Source organism: Rhineura floridana, chromosome 2, assembly GCF_030035675.1.
Source record: "Rhineura floridana isolate rRhiFlo1 chromosome 2, rRhiFlo1.hap2, whole genome shotgun sequence".
Lineage (NCBI taxonomy): Eukaryota > Metazoa > Chordata > Lepidosauria > Squamata > Rhineuridae > Rhineura > Rhineura floridana.
Window position 1 is genome coordinate 144,649,313 of NC_084481.1, and position 16,718 is coordinate 144,666,030.

Below are 16,718 nucleotides of genomic sequence, written 5' to 3' on the forward strand. Positions count from 1 at the left end.
ACTGCAGAGCATCCCAGTTGTGTTCAGATTTCCACAACGGACAGAGCTAAAATCCATATGCATAGGAAATAATCTGAGCAATATGAATGAGAGTACAGTAAGAATGCAATCTAAGTGTGAGATCATTACAGCTGCAATTGTGGATTCCTGGATCTGCTTAAGAGATTGAATGAAAGAGAGGAAATAGGAGTAGTGAATGAAAGACTGAATATCAGATATTTACAGCACAATCTTAATACCTTGATCAGCACTGCTGGAGGGGGCTGACATTAGGAATAAGTGGAGGTCTGCAGAGGTCTCTGGTATCTCCACCATAGTCATGGGTGGTCAAGCTGCTATTGCTGGCAGTGTTCCCACATGTGGTACCCAGTGTAAGGTTCCAAAATGAGGTTTTACAGGGGTGCAGGTAGAGCAGAGCCAGTCATGGGTCCATTGGATCCAAAGCTACTCCATTCCCTGAGAGAGGCTGGATCCAGACCCCTCGGCTGTATGAGCCCAGAGCTGGCTCAGCAAACAAGAAGGCAGGGACTCCCCTCTCTTCAAGTAGCAGGGCTTCAGATGTGGTGGCTCCACTGCTCTGTTCCATTGCTTCTCACTCCCATTTAAATACGAAGGAACAGAATGATGGTGATGAATACTGTGAAGGGTGATGACATGGTAAGACAATTTTGAGAAGGCAGGGTTTAAAGAATTGACAAACTGAGGGTATTGTATTTACCGAACATGAGACTAGCAGGAAAACAGAAAGTTAACTTGTTGGAGGAGGGAGAATGAAACTATTTAAGGATCATTTTTAATATTTTGTTTACCATTTGAACCAACTCATTAAGTTAATGAGTTAATCATTAATTAATTAAAATATATGCAGGATATTTATGCTACAATTATCACATTAAAGCTATCAAATAGCTAGAGATTAATGTCATAATGAGCTGCTGCAAATATTATTTCTTATTGATTTTCTGACTTTCCTTGTATGCAAAAGGTCCCAGGTTCAATCCTTGGCATCTCCTTGTAGGGCTGGGAGAGACTCCTGCCTGAAACCCTGGAGAGATGCTGCCTATCAGTGTAGACAAAACTGAACTAGATGTTTGACTTAGTGTAAGGCATCTCCTTATGTTCCTATGTTCAGTGTGAGTGCCATTTGTACCCTGTGTAGTGAGGAAAAGGCATAAAATAAGAAATAGGATAGATTTCATAATTATCCTCCCTATGGAATTATACATAATTTATTAAAATTATGGTTAAAACAATTCAAATTAAACATCTTTTTTAAAGTCAGGCTGCAACTTTGAAAACTTTAGCACTCTTCATTTCTCAGTGTGCCATGTGGATCATCATGTCACAAAAGTTGAAAACAGTGGAAATGAAAAATGCCTTTTTCAGAAGTAAAAGCCTCAGATATTTCAAATCATTTCCTCATTAAAACTCACCCCTTTTTTTCTTTTAATGAGAAGATGGTTGCAGCAAAGAAATCAAAACGTGGAAGCAGCAGTTCTTATTGGGAAATGATAACAACAGGCTAGACTTGCTACCTGTCAGGGATTAAATAACAAACTTCAGAGAAATTGGCAAACCAGAGGGAAGGATATGTAGGAAAGATAGATCTCAATGAGAAAAAGATTCTGCAACATTTCAGGATTTTATTTTTTGTTAAGACCTTTTCATTTCCACTGTTTTCAACTTTGTTTTTGACATTTTGATTGGCCACAGGATATATCCAGAACCTAAATAAAGCAAATTTTTTAAGATTTATAATCTGAGCTGAAATCTAGTTTCAGGATTCTGCAAAGAGTTAATGGGAATTGGCTTCTTTATTTTATCTAACAAAATTTATATGCCACTTGATTGTAAAAAAAAACCCTGTAAGTGGTTTACAAAAAAAAATTAATAAAACAATTAAAAACAGGTAACTAAAACATTTTTAAAGCACTTAAAATAGCAAGCAACTACAAAAATTAAAACACATCAACATCTTTGTGTCTGGATTGGCTCGCCTAAACAAAAAGCAGGCTCCAAGATTTAAAGCAGGCTCTGAGAGGAACGGAGTGAATACAACTGCCTGATGTCAATAGGCAGTTTATGCATTGTCATAACTGAATTTGAATACTTTTGTACTGTGAGGTATAATTTCATAAGGAAGATAATTAAGAAACGTGTCCTGTTTCCTGTTCCACCCATTTTTCCTTAAACAGGGTGCAAAGTTTGCAGTAGTTCAATATGGCTCATAGCTCTCTGTCTATTTTAATGTCTAATCTGCAAACACAAAAAGCACCAGTTCTTCTGATCAATCAGGTATTCAAAAACAAGAAACAAATATTTGGCATGAAAAGTTTAAAAGTTGAATAGCAACTGCACTAAATAGATCTGGTGGTTTCAAATGCTTCCTATAGAGGATGGTAAACAATCAAAAGCCATTAAAGGAGATATCTGAATCAGTCAAAACATTTTTCCCCAGCAGTGGCATTTGTAATCACCTTCCGTTGTTGTTATAAACGCTTCACCAGAAAGATCTATCAGTTTCAATTGTCTCAGTTTCTCATTTTTCCAATCTTAAATTCATTCTCCACATTTTTGAAGCAATTTGTGATTTCCCCCTCCAAATACTGATGAAAATTCTTAAACATTTTAGTGCGAATGTCTCGTAATACACACATTTTGTAGGCAGTTTTGACTAACGTACACATTTTTCAAGACATTTCTCATCACATACAGTGCCTTGCAAAAGTAATCAGACCCCCTAACCAATGCTCTCAGATTACTGAATTTCAAATGGTACATTGTAATTTTGTTCTGTATGATATTTTTTTTTAACACTGAAACTCAAAATCAATTATTGTAAAGTGACATTGGTTTTATGTTGGGAAATGTTTGAAATGTTTATAAGAAACATAAAAAACTGAAACATGTTGCTTGCATAAGTATTCAACCCCTGGGCTGTGGAAGCTCCCAGATTATAGATGAAAGAAATTGCCCTATGGAGGACACAATCACCTTACCATTGGCCTGCACCTGGGAACCATTAAAGTTGCTGTCACATTGCCAGCATAAAAAACTCACTGTTGAAGGATCATTGATCAGGCTGTGGATCTGAAGGAAAATGAAGACCAAAGAGCATTCTACAGAAGTGAAAGATAATGTAATACAAATGCATAGATTAGGAAAAGGGTACAAAATCATATCCAAGTGTTTAGATATCCCAGTGACCACAGTTGGTTCAATAATCAGGAACTGGAAGCTGCATCACACCACCCAGGCACTGCCAAGAAAAGGCTGTCTCTTAAAACTCAGGGCTTGGAACAGGGAGGAGACTTGTGAGAAAAGCCGCAGAGAGGCCAACCATCACTTTGAAGGAGCTACAGAGTTCAGTGGCTGGGAGTGGAGTAATAGTGCACCAATCAACCATATCAAGAGCTTTGAATAACACTGGCCTGTATGGAAGGGTGGCAAAAAACAAATGGTTACTCAGAAAGTACCATCTGAATGCATGTCCGGAGTTTGCCAGAAAGCATGAGAGTGCCGCAGTTGTGATGTGGGAAAAGTTTTGTGGTCAGATGAGACCAAGATAGAGTTTTTTGACCAAAGCTCAAAGTGCTATGTGTAGCGCAAACCAAACACTGCCCATGCCTCAAGACACACCATCCCTACAGTGAAATGTGGTGGTGGCAGCATCATGCTTTGGGGATGCTTCACAGGGACTGGGCATTTTGTTAAAATTGAAGGAAGAATGGATGGAGCAAAATTCAGGGAAATACTACAAGAGAGCCTGCTTCAGTCCACTAAAAAAACTGAAGCTTGGGAGGAAATTCCCTTTTCAGCAGGACAATGATCCCAAGCATAAGGCCAAAGCAACACTGGAGTGGCTCAAGAACAAAAAGGTGAATGTCCTACAGTGGCCTAGTCAAGTCCTGATCTCAGTTCCGTGGCGTTTTTTGAAAATTGCAGTCCACCAGTGATGTCCAACCAACCTGAACAACTTGGAGCGAATGGACCTAAATCCCTCAGACACTGTGTGTAAAGCCTATCCCCAAAGACTTAAAGCTGTTATTTCAGTGAAAGGTGGCTTTACCAAATATAATGTGTGGGGGTTAAATACTTATGCAAGCAACATTTGTTTTTTTGTTTCTTACAAACATTTCCCAACATAAAACCAATGTCACAATAATTGATTTTGAGTTTGTGTTTCAATATAAAATATTGTACAGAACGAAATTACAATGTACCATCAGTAATATGAGAGCAAGCCAGTGTGGTGTAGTGGTTAAGGTGTTGAACTATGACCTGAGAGACCAGGGTTTGAATCCCCACATAGCCATGAAGCTCACTGGGTGACCTTGGGCCAGTCACTGCCTCTCAGCCTCATGAAAACCGTATTCATAGGGTCGCCATAAGTCGGAATTGACTTGAAGGCAGTATATTTACATTTAATTTGAGAGCATTGGTCAGGGGTCTGATTACATTTGCAAGGCACTGTAATGCATGTTTGCATGTTATATTCACTCATATATTTTATGCACACTTCCCCTTAACATGTGCATTTTTGTAAACATGGTTTGGTTGGCGAACTGCATTACAAAATTCAAATAAGTGCAAATTTCGAAGAATGGCTGTGTTTCAGTTCTCATATTGTGTTGGAAAGTGCAAATTTGATATATTTGGCTTGAAATGCAAACTGAATTGAATTTCTTGCCCATCCCTACCAGCAGGTCATAGAGCAGGTTATAACAATTTAAAAAACAATTAAAACAACTTACAGTCACAGAAGTAGGGCGAGTCCTAAAAAGATTTATCTTGGGTGTCAAAGGCCCTGGCCTTGTAAATGTCCACAGGTTAAAATAGGAAGGCATTCAGTTTGTGCTAGTCCTCACCGGTCCACATTGTTTGCATGCATCCAGCAAGCACAAAATATGTGGTCGACTTCACAGATTGTGTGGGGACATCCCAAGGGGGAAAGTACTTGATTTTACCCCTGAGAAACTTTAAATGTATTGATTCATTTAAAATATTTATGTCCCACTTTTGTCCTAACAAGGTGGCTTTCACCAATAAACTAAAAATAAATTACAATAAAAATAGAAAATGCAAATTAATTAAAACTTTACACCAGCTAAACAACAACATCATGAGATAGATCAAATAAAAAAAGTCCAGCATGAGCTAGATCAAATCAGGGAGGCTTCAGCATAAGAATCCAGAGAGACTTCAACATTAAAAGGAATGAAAATTAATCAGAGAAATGAAACAAATGAGCTTTTAGAGCTCATTTAAAAGCAATTAAAGAAGGGCCCTGTAACTGATGGAGTGAGTGGGAGGGAAGAGTTCCAAAGATTCAGGGACACTACCAAACATGCTCTGCCTTGGTGGCCATCAACCTATTTTTTTTCCTGGCAGACCAGAGAACAGAGCCTCTGAGGCTAACCTTAAGGTTCAAGCAGGTTTATATGGGTGTAGATAGTTCTTCAGATATCCTGGTCCTATACCACTTAGAGCTTTAATGTAAAAGCCAACATCTTAAAGTGAGCCTGAAAACAAATGGGTAACCAATGCATGTGATGAAGGATTGGTGTAATAGTCACAGGGATAGTCACCATGCTGCCTTCTAGATGTTGTAAGATTCCAACTCCCATCAGCCCCAGACAGGTTAGGAATGATGGAAGTTGTAGTCCAACAACACCTGGAGGGGACCACGTTGGCTACCTCTGATGTAATGACTGATTCATCTTACTCCTACTAGTATTGTGGCGGCCACTTTTTCTACCAATGGGAATTTCTAAACTTTAAAAGCATCCCCATATAGAGCATTAATAGTCAAGTCTGAACATGACCTCCAGATAGGACTGAAGCTTAAAATAGTCAAAGGCATTTCTGGCTTCCAGCTTTACTTACCTCTGTAGATAGCACCAGGTTCAGAAAAATAACCTGTGTATCTGATTCTTCAGTGGGAGTGCAACTTCATCCACAACAGGTTGAAAACCTCCATCCAGATAGAAAGTCTTCCCACACAACAGTACTTCCTCTTTATCTGTATTATGTTTCAGTTTATTTGCCCTCATCCAAATTATTTATACACTCACAGTGTAGTGCTACAGGTGGGACTGTGGGAAACCTCACAATCCACAGAGTGGATTTTGACACAGTCATTTTTTCCACTATACATCTTTTTTTGTTTTTGGCAGCCATCATTGTATGGCATTCTACTAGCCTCATGGCGAAGACATGGATTGCTTGGTTATCTGGAAAGTTCAAGGTGCATTGCACTGCATAACCACTTGCTGTTAGCAACCTAGAGGATTACAGCTTCTTCAGAATATGGAATCTCAACAGCAGTCTTAAACTGCTTTAAGCATCACACATTTGCTGCTTGGAATTCATTTAAGTTCATTAAAGTATAAAGTCTTCATGTATATTATAATTTGTCATACGTCATAAAACATATGTATTTGTTATATTATATGAATGAATACAAGTAGAAAGCCACAACTGTAGAATAGCATAGTCAGCACACATAATAATCTATATGTATGTGCTAGAAATGTTCAAGAGCAGAAAAGTTTTCAGTGTATGAAATTCATGTTTCATGCAATCTTGAAATGCCCTTAACCAAAATCCTGACCTTCAGAGTTACAACTTTTCTAATTTCAGTTCACCTGTGGAATCTCACTCAACCTTTTTATTGTGGTTTCATTATACATTTCAGACAAACTTTCACTGGGCTATAAAAGCATGGTAAACAATATATATTTGACAGTTGATGCTGCAGATATAATCCCAGTTGCAAAGCGGCAAATGCCAAACCTGACATCTTGTCAGTTCCCTCATCTTTAAACCACAAAGTTTCTCCTGTCGTGTTGCGTCTGCTGTAACATCAGTAGCAGTTGGCTGTGATTTTCCTGCTCCTGCTTTTGATGACCCCACCCACAGCATGAATAGGATGTTTGGATGTGATTTAAATGATGTAGAACAAGAGGTCTGGAAAGTTCAGAGAAGAAAAAAGAGAAAGAGGGTGCCTTAAAGGATTTTCTTTATCAAACTGACATTTCAGCAAATTTGAACTGCATTAAATGAATGAGCAGTTTACATCTCTCTTTTTCCTACTGAAGCCTTCATCGGCACACACACATTGTTGACAGATACATGCAAGTGAACATTTTCTCCAAAAATGTTAAAAGCAAAAAATAGTTTTCATGTGCTCTGGATGATGATAATGTAGCTGTTACCTGCTTATTTTGTGCATCATGTTATCTTTGTTTTAAAAATTATTAACTAGATAGGGAATTATGCTGCCAAAAATAAGCTCTTTGGGGTGACCTTGATTTTGGTGGGAATGTTAAGCATCTGGTTCACTATCTCCCACTGAAATCAGTTAGACTTAAAAGTGCTGAACATTAGCTGGATTATGCTCATTCTTGGGAAACTTCAATAATTACATAAACACTTCAAATAAAACTGATCTGCGGATCAATCACAAATGGTGAGCTGCAAGATCTAACACTGCAATCTTCTGCATTCCTATTCAGAAGTAATGCCCATTGAATTTAATGGGATTTATTCCCAGTTGTACATATAATACTGTTGGCTAAAAGTGATAGCACTACCCACACAGATAGGCTTAACGGTATAATTTATTTGTTTATTATTTGATTTATATCCCACCCTTCCTCCCAGCAGGAGCCCAGGCGGCAAACAGAAAACTTTAAAACATAAAAAAAGACTTTAAAATACATTAAAACAAAACGTTAAAAACATTTTTTTAAAAAAGCTTTAAAACATCTTTTTAAAGGGGTTAAAACATTAAAAAAACATATTAGCAAGCAATTCTAACACAGACACAGACTGGAATAGGTCTCAACTTAAAAGGCTTGTTGAAAGAAGAAAGTCTGCAAAAGGCGCCGAAAAGATAGCAGAGAGCCTGCCTAAGGGGAGGAAATTCCACAGGGTAGGTGCCGCCACACTAAAGGTCTGTTTCCTATGTTGTGCAGAATGAACCTCCTGATAACATGGTATTTGCAGGAGGCCCTCACCTGCAGAGCGCAGTGATCGACTGGGTATATAAGAGGTAAGACGGTCTTTCAGGTATCCTGGTCCCGAGCTGTATAGGACTTTGTACACCAAAACTAAAACCTTGAACTTGGCCTGGTAGCAAATGGGCAGCCAGTGCAATTATTTCAGCAGCGGAGTGACATGTTGGCGATACCCTGCCCCAGTGAGCAGTCTCGCCACTGCATTTTGCACCAGCTGCAGCTTCCAGACCAACCTCAAGGGCAGCCCCACATAGAGTGCATTACAGTAATCCAGCCTGGAAGTTACCACTGCGTGGACAACAGTGGTCAGGCTATCCCAGTCCAGAAACAGCCACAGCTGTCTTACCAGCCGAAGCTGATAAAAGGCACTTCTAGCCACGGAGGTCACCTGGGCCTCTAGCAACAAAGATGGATCCAGGAGCACCCCCAGACTACGGACCTGATCTTTCAAAGGGAGTACGACCCCAATTATCTGAACTCAGGAACCACTGATCTTGCTAGGATTCAAAGTCAGTTTATTGGCCCTCATCCAGCCCACCATCAAGTCCAGGCACCGGTCCAGGGCTTGCTCAGCCTCTCCTGATTCAGATGTTACGGAGAAATAGAGCTGGATATCATCAGCATACTGCTGACACCTCACCCCAAATCTCCCGATGTCTGCTCCCAAGGGCTTCATATAGATGTTAAACAGCATGGGGGACAAGATGGTACCCTGCGGCACCCCACAGCACAACTGCCAGGGGGCAGAAAGACAGTTACCCAATGCTATTCTCTGAGAGCGACCCTGGAGATAGGATCAGAACCACTGTAAAACAGTGCCTCCAATACCCATCTCACCAAGTTGGCCCAGAAGGATACCATGGTCAATGGTATCAAAAGCCACTTTTGGTCAAGATCAAGTAAGAATAACAGGGTCACACTCCCCCTGTCCTTCTCCCGATGAAGGTCATCCATCAGGGCAACCAAGGCCAATGCAGTCCCCTAACCAGGCCTGAACCCAGACTGGGATGGGTTAAGATAATCTGTTTCATCCAAGAGTACTTGCAATTGCTGCGTCACAACCCTCTCAATCGCCTTCCCTAAAAAGGAGGGTATTTGCAACCAGTCAGTAGTTGTCACAAACCAATGTGTCCAGGGTGGGCATTTTCAGGAATGGTCGAATCACCGCCTCTTTCAAGGCGGCTGGAATCACTCCCTCCTGCAATGATGCATTGACCACACCCTGGATCCACTTGGTCAGACCCCCTCGGCATGCTTTAATAAGCCAAGAAGGGCAACGTTCGAGAAGACATGTTGCTGGCTGCATCATCGCAAGCACCTTGTTCACGTCATCAGGCTACATCAACTGAAACTGTTCCCAAGAAGTTGCAGCAGACATTGCAGTGGACACCTCATTGGGACTACAGTAGATGTGGATGGGGCATCAAGATTGCTACAGAGGCTGGCAGGAATCCTGTGGTTCCATTAGGCTCCAGGGGCGGACCATCTTAATCTGTCCACCACCCCTGCAGGGAAGGATTGGAGCCATAAGCCTACACTTCACCAGGAAGTGATCTGACCGTGACAACGGGGTGACATCCACCCCACCATATCTCCAGACCCCCTTTCCTCCATCTGGAGCAAAAACCAAGTTGAGGGTGTACCCTGCCCTATGTGTTGGGCCAGTAACAACTTGAGACAGCCACATGGTCGTCATGGAGGCCATGAAGTCCTGAGCCGGAACACTAGAGGCAGCCTCTGCATGGACATTGAAATCACCCAGGATTATCGTTCTGGGCTCCTCCAACACCACAGTCGAGATGGCCTCCACCATCTCAGTCAGAGAAGCTGCCGGGCAGCAGGGTGGATGATACACCAGCAGCAACCCTAGTTTACTGTCTCCTCTGCCCAGCACCAGGTGCAGGCCCTCACAGCCAGGTCCAAGACAGAGTGGTTTCCTGGTGACAGAGATGGAAGTTCTGTAGACCACAGCAACTCCTCTCCTCCCCATCCCTGCAGCCTGTGCTGGTGTTGTACCGAGTATACAGCTTGTATATACGGAAACTCCTCAAGAAGGAAAATGGTTTACAGCAGACTACATGCCATGACATTGTTTTGGAGACGGAATATGCTTTGGTTTTGGGAAACTGCTGAGTAGGGGATTGTCAAGGGGAAGTGAGTGCTTGATGCTGATTTTTCCTTTTAGTGTATTTTTGTTTGTTTGCTACTGGGTGTGTGCCCTTAGAGAAAAGGGTGCTGCATGCATGGACAAATATCCTGAACATTGCAACTTCATTTTTCATGTCTCAGCTTCCCATGCTGAAATGTGTGTTACTTCCAGGTGCCTTTTTAATTATTTCTTTATTATTTAGAAAATACCAACGAGGTTAGGCAGGGAAATATTTTTTGCAGATAGCAAATCCCAGTGCTACCAATTAGATTTACCCTGTAGCTTCTGCATCTGCAGGCCCTGATGTGCGGGTGCTAGAAAGACCATCCATGATGCCATGAATTACAGAATGCACAGAATCTTGGACTCCTGAATGAATTATGGGCACAGTAATACAATTAGTAAATTGCATTATTTCAAAATATTTTTCAAATAGAGCTCCTTATATCACAAGAGCTTACCCGAGCCTTATGATCTTAATCAGAAGCCCTCTTCTGACTTCCGGGAAGGGTGACTTAGCCTGTGCCTGCTTTTGGGACGGGCTCCCGCCGCAAAAGAAGCTTATTCAGATATAAATCAGTCAAAACATTTTTTTTTTGACTGATGAAACTTCTCCCGGGCAGGGAGAAACGAAGAGATTAACCTCAAAGCCTATTTTTGTTGGGAGGACTAGATTTCATTGATTTATGAGACGAGGTCCAGCCAACAAGGAAGGACGGATTTTCAACAAGCTCTATCTGATAAAGCGACACGTTCATCTTTTCTTTAGAGAGAGAACGGACTAACAGGCAAGCACCCTTCTTTCTATATTTTTTTACTTGACTTAAACTGTTGCAGTAAAAGGAGATTTGCCAGATGGATCGGCTTTGGACATCTTTTCGGTGAGCTATAACTCTTCTCTGCTATGCACTAATTAACAGCTTATCTCTGTTTTTGTTGCAAAAAGCTGTCCTGGATTTGCATTCTAAAGATATACACAGAAGAGAGATTTCTATTCCTGATTTCTATTCTGAAGAATATTATATTGTCTGAGATTACTCTCTTTTTGGTTTATTTTATTTTGACGAATCTGTTTCCTGACGACGCCATTAATTGTTTCGATCCTGGGAATTACATTTTGTTTTCCTAAGCATAGTGAGATAAGGCTGGCTGTTCTGTTTATACTGTGATGTCATCAAGTTTGGAGTATTAACCCAATTGTTGCTGAAATAAGAAGTGGTTCTCTTATATTTTTCTTTTAAAATGGCAATCAAGAAAGTGGCTGAGAATCTGGAAGTAACTAGGTTTCAGAAAATAATGGATGAGATTGAGATAACGAAACGAACCCTGCGACAGGGTTGTAAGGAGCTGAAAATTGAATTGTGCAAAATGATCCAGGAGTTTAAAGAAATAGGGGTCCCTGTGAGAGAGGAGACCCTGGAGCCTGGAACAAACGTGGAACAGGAAAAAGATTTGGAATTTATGGATTTTAGAAATAAAATCTACTGTTTGGAATTCAATGTTATCTCTGAAGAAATTAATGAAGATATTGGAGATAAGGTTGTCAATGGCATGGATAATCTTCTGGACTGGAATGATGTGATGGAGCCTAATATGGAGAAGACCTATGGAATTAACTGCAGCCATGTGACAAGGGAAAAACTTTCAAGAGATGAGCCAGTACATTTTGTAAAAAAGAACAGAGATATGTTTTTACTGCAGTATTCCAGCAACCTATTCAGAATGGATGGCAAGAAAATATTTGGGATAGAGGAAATTCCCATTAGACTCTTACTATATGACTATGGTTATGACAGCAAGATTATTACGGAATACTGATAATGGAAGATTGGACACTGAAATTACTGGAGTTAACAAGACTATTGAAGATGGAAGATGGAAGATGGAACTAATAGGGATAATAGAATAATGGCTATTGAAATTATTGAACCTAATAGACTCTGATGAGATGGATTAATCGAAATGTTTATTTTGACTATGGTTATGACAATAAGATTATTATAATTATTAATGAGATGGATTAATCGACATGCTTATCTGGAGAAAAATTGATAGATATATTTCTTAAAGAATTGAAACCTCTCTTTGACTTTTTGTGGAAAGAATAAAGTAATGTTTATGAGATTTGATGATTAAGTAAGATAACTACTGGAGGAAAGTGATTTTATAATATGATTTAAGAGACAGGATTGTTATACATTCTAGACCTATAACTGATTTGATCTGTGACAAATGGGAAGTTAATATTTCTATGGTTATGACAGCAAGATTATTATGGAATACTGATAATGGAAGATTGGACACTGAAATTACTGGACTTAACAAGACTATTGAAGATGTAAGATGGAAGATGGAACTAATAGGGATAATAGAATAATGGCTATTGAAATTATTGAACCTAACAGATTCTGATGAGATGGATTAATCGAAATGTTTATTTTGACTATGGTTATGACAATAAGATTATTATAATTATTAATGAGATGGATTAATCGACATGCTTTTCTGGAGAAAAATTGATAGATATATTTCTTAAAGAATTGAAACCTCTCTTTGACTTTTTGTGGAAAGAATAAAGTAATGTTTATGAGATTTGATGATTAAGTAAGATAACTACTGGAGGAAAGTGATTTTATAATATGATTTAAGAGACAGGATTGTTATACATTGTAGACCTATAACTGATTTGATCTGTGACAAATGGGAAGTCAATATTTTACTTTTTATTTTTTTTTGTCTAACTATTTTTGATTTTGTTTTTTGTCTTTGAATGTTTTATGGTTTTGTTTTGTATGTTTTATGAAAATCTGAATAAAAATTATTGTAAAAAAAAAAAAAAAAAAAAGAAGCCCTCTTCTGGGCCACACTGCCTTCTGAGATTAGGTGACTAGTGACCGGAGAGAGGGCCTTCTCAGTTATGTTGCCATGCATTCAGAATATCCTCACAAGAGAAGTTTATCTGCCACCCAGTTTGATGTCTTTTTGGCACCAGGTGAAAACATATATTTGCCTAGGCATTTCAGCATCTTGGATAGTTTATTTTAATTGCTGGATGAGGCTATCCTATATTTTATGTTGTATTACTGATAGTGATTAGTAGTGACATCCAGTAGGTGGCCATGATACTCCTGCAACCGTATTCCTCAACATACTTCCAAAGAAATGGATTACTTATCCTTCCAGCTAATCTCAGCTGCTTAATGACACATTATTGAGGGGAAATGATATATTATTGAGGGGAATGTAAAAACTTATTAAGGGCAATCTAAAAAAAATATTCAGGAAAGTTTTCAGGATCCTCCACAGGAAATGAGTAACCTCATATAGTAAAAGCCCTGGCAAACTTAGCATGTTGGAGAAGCATAATTTCCTTCCCTTCTGTCATACATTCTCATGACATGTGTACCAGATACTTCATGCCAATCCCTGATCACAGAGATGCCTGTTCCATGTGATACCCTGCACTTTTTTGATGGAGAAAAGTTGCATAATATGTCGACATGGAGTATTGTACGGGATGACATCTGTATAATGCAGAGAAGTTGGACATGCCACTCCAAGAGTGACTGGTTAGCCAGCCAGATGGGCAACTAAGAAATGCAATAAATAAATAAATAAAAATTCAAAGATCTGGGTAGTACACAGAGCAGCTGTGACACATCTCATTAGAAAATGTCCAGGCAGCTGTTCCCTGGAGGAAACTAGGATGCTTTGTTTTATTGCATCTGAGCCAGATGCTCATCAACATGGCTGCCAGAGGCCAATAGGGCAAGTGATTGGGAACCCTTTTTCCTGCTCTCCTAGATGTGTGCTATGATGCTGCATTGGAAATGTGCCTCCTACTTTTGGAGCTGGAGTCTTTCTGTTGCATAGCTGACAATGTTTGAGGTGGGCCTCCCCCTATGTAAGTGCCAGGTAATGTGCAAGCAACTCTCATCACTTTCAGCCCAAATTTATGTTTGGACCAAGAGAGAGAAGCACCACACAGCCCAATCTCAGTTTGTGCAATCTAGGCAGCTTTGTGCTTTCCCATCTATGATTTTATTAAGTGACCAGTTAGGCACCTCTATGGTTTGAAGACTTTTTGTTTAAAGGTGTATTACAGACTTGCAAGAGTTCCATCCTATCTGCTTTTGTCCCTTGTGAGAACCTAGAGCGAGCCCTATTTGTTGAATTACCTGCATCAGCTCAGTGCATTAGGAGGAAAAAAGTATAGCAGGTATTTTATAAAAGCTGTATGGCTACTGGTCAATTGAATACCAGTCAATTTAAAATATTTGCATATGATGAAAACATTAGTGCAGGTACCCTTCTTTGGCATCCTCAGTGAATTGACTAGCAGAGCTATTTAGAGTGGTAAACCGTCTGGTCCAGACCAGTATGGCACGATTAACAATGGGCCATTCAATAGCCTGCTGTGAGAGATTTGCGTATCATTTTGAGGGGGAAATTGCTGGGATCCATGCTGAACTTTATGCTACAATTGGTTCATGTGTGGGAAGTCCCTGGAGCACTTTCAAATTACAGCTTGTGGAATTGGTTTCAGTTGTTGCAGCCCAAGGATGTTGACAGGATGCTTGCAGCACTGAGGTTGACTACATATTCTTTTGATCCCTGCCCATGATGGCTCATAAAATCTAGAAAGAGGAGATGACTAGATAGGTCCATTGAGTGGTCAGTGTCTCACTGGGTTGCTTCCAGAAAGTAGTACTAGATTGTTCCTTGACTCTATGCAGGGCTGTGGAGTCGGAGTCATGGAGTCGGAGTTGGAAGCAATTTTGGGTGGAGTCGGAGTTGGTAAAAATGTACTGACTCTAACTTCAAAATAAAATTAATATTTTAATATCAATATTTATTAATATTAATACATTAATATACATTTGCCATTTATGAAGGAGTCGGAGTCGGACAGTAGAAAAATAGAGGAGTCGGAGTCGAAGGTTTGACATACCAACTCCACAGCCCTGGCTCTATGGCTCTTGGGTTGTGGAGTACCAAAAGGATCCATTCTGTCTGCTGTGCTATTTTTATAGTGATATGAACCCATTAGGAGCTGTCATCTGGGGATGTGGAGCACAGTGTCATCAGTATGCTAATATCATGTAGCTCTATTTCTTCATTTCATTGGAATCAGGAGAGGCTGTGAAGGTGTTGGACAGGTGTCTGGAAGTACTGCTGAACTGAAAGGGAGCCAATAAACTAAGGCTGAATCCTAATAAGATGAAAGTGCTGTGGATGGGTGGTTCCCTCTGGATTTCAGCTTGTCATTGTAGTCTCAAGTGGCTTCTCTAGTAATGAGTGCTTATGCCCAGCTTAGGCTGATTTGCCAGCTATGGCCATTCCTAGACTGAGATAGCCTGGCCTTAGTTGTCCATGGTCTGGTGACCTTCTGTTTGGACTACTGTAATGCACTGTATGTAGGGCTCCCCTTGAAGATGGTCTGGCGGCTAAAGCTAGTGGACAGTTTTGTTACTAGGCTGGTAATGGGGCAGCCCAATGAGACTATGTATCACTAGTCCTAAAAGCATTGTGCTGGCTGCCAGTGAACTATTGGGCCAAATTCAAGATGTTACTATCGGCATATAAATCCTTAAATAGCTTGGGGCCCAAGTATGTAAAAGACTGTCTTCCCCATCAGCCATCTTGGGTCCAACAATTGGCAGGGGAGGCCCTGTTGGCACTGCCCAGTTGGTGTTGACAGGGCCTGTTCAGTGGTGTTTCCCCATTTGCGGAATGCCCTTCCTGGTGAGGTGCATCTGTCTCGCTCATTATTTACTTTCAGGAGAAATTTTAAAACGTTCCTGTTTACCCAAGCTTTTGATGCCTGAAAAACATTGTGATCACTGATTGAATGTTTTTAAACTATTTCTTAGATTTTAAAAAAAATATTGTATCATTGATGTGCTTGCCGCCGTGGTCTCCTTTAGGAGGAAGGGTGAGATATAAATTGGACAAATAATAAATAATTTCTTGAGATACTGAAGGATACATGAAATAACTTAAAACAGGAGGTACCGTTCATTGTTTGGCCAGCCCATCTTTAATGTTACCTTTTCCCATCAACCATTACAGTAAAACACTATATCCAAAATAGCCAGACATATAAACATGTGCTCTTTGGTCTCAAAGCACTGATTAAAATTGGCCCTCACCAAATTTTGGCAGATTGGAATACAGCTTAACCCAGTTAATGGTTGTTGCCCTAAAAAGCAAGAATTCTGCACCAACAGTGAGAACCCTGTTATGTTGACTGTACTGATCCTTCTGGTTATACCATCTATGATACTGATTGGGATGTGAAAGAATAGAATGGGCTTACCAAGAGTTAATATGTGCAATGTGTGCACATTCATTGTGAAGATGCCCTCTACTTGGAAAGATTCGGTGTTTCTTGTGACTGAAAGGATCTGCATATGACATTGTTTATGAACGTTTGAAAGAATTCAGAGTTAATTTGAAGAGTCAGAGGGAAAATATTGCTTTGAAAATAATGAGAACAAATGATTCATTCCAAATGACATCTACAGCAAAGCTTGTGGTTGGGTTTG

The 16,718-nt window shown here is 40.0% G+C and overlaps 1 protein-coding gene across 10 annotated transcripts in view; it reads left to right on the forward strand.

Annotated features, from left to right (window-relative positions):
* Positions 1–16,718, forward strand: part of CD44 (CD44 molecule (Indian blood group)) — a 132,595-nt gene that overhangs the window by 4,543 nt on the left and 111,334 nt on the right. The window lies entirely within an intron of this gene.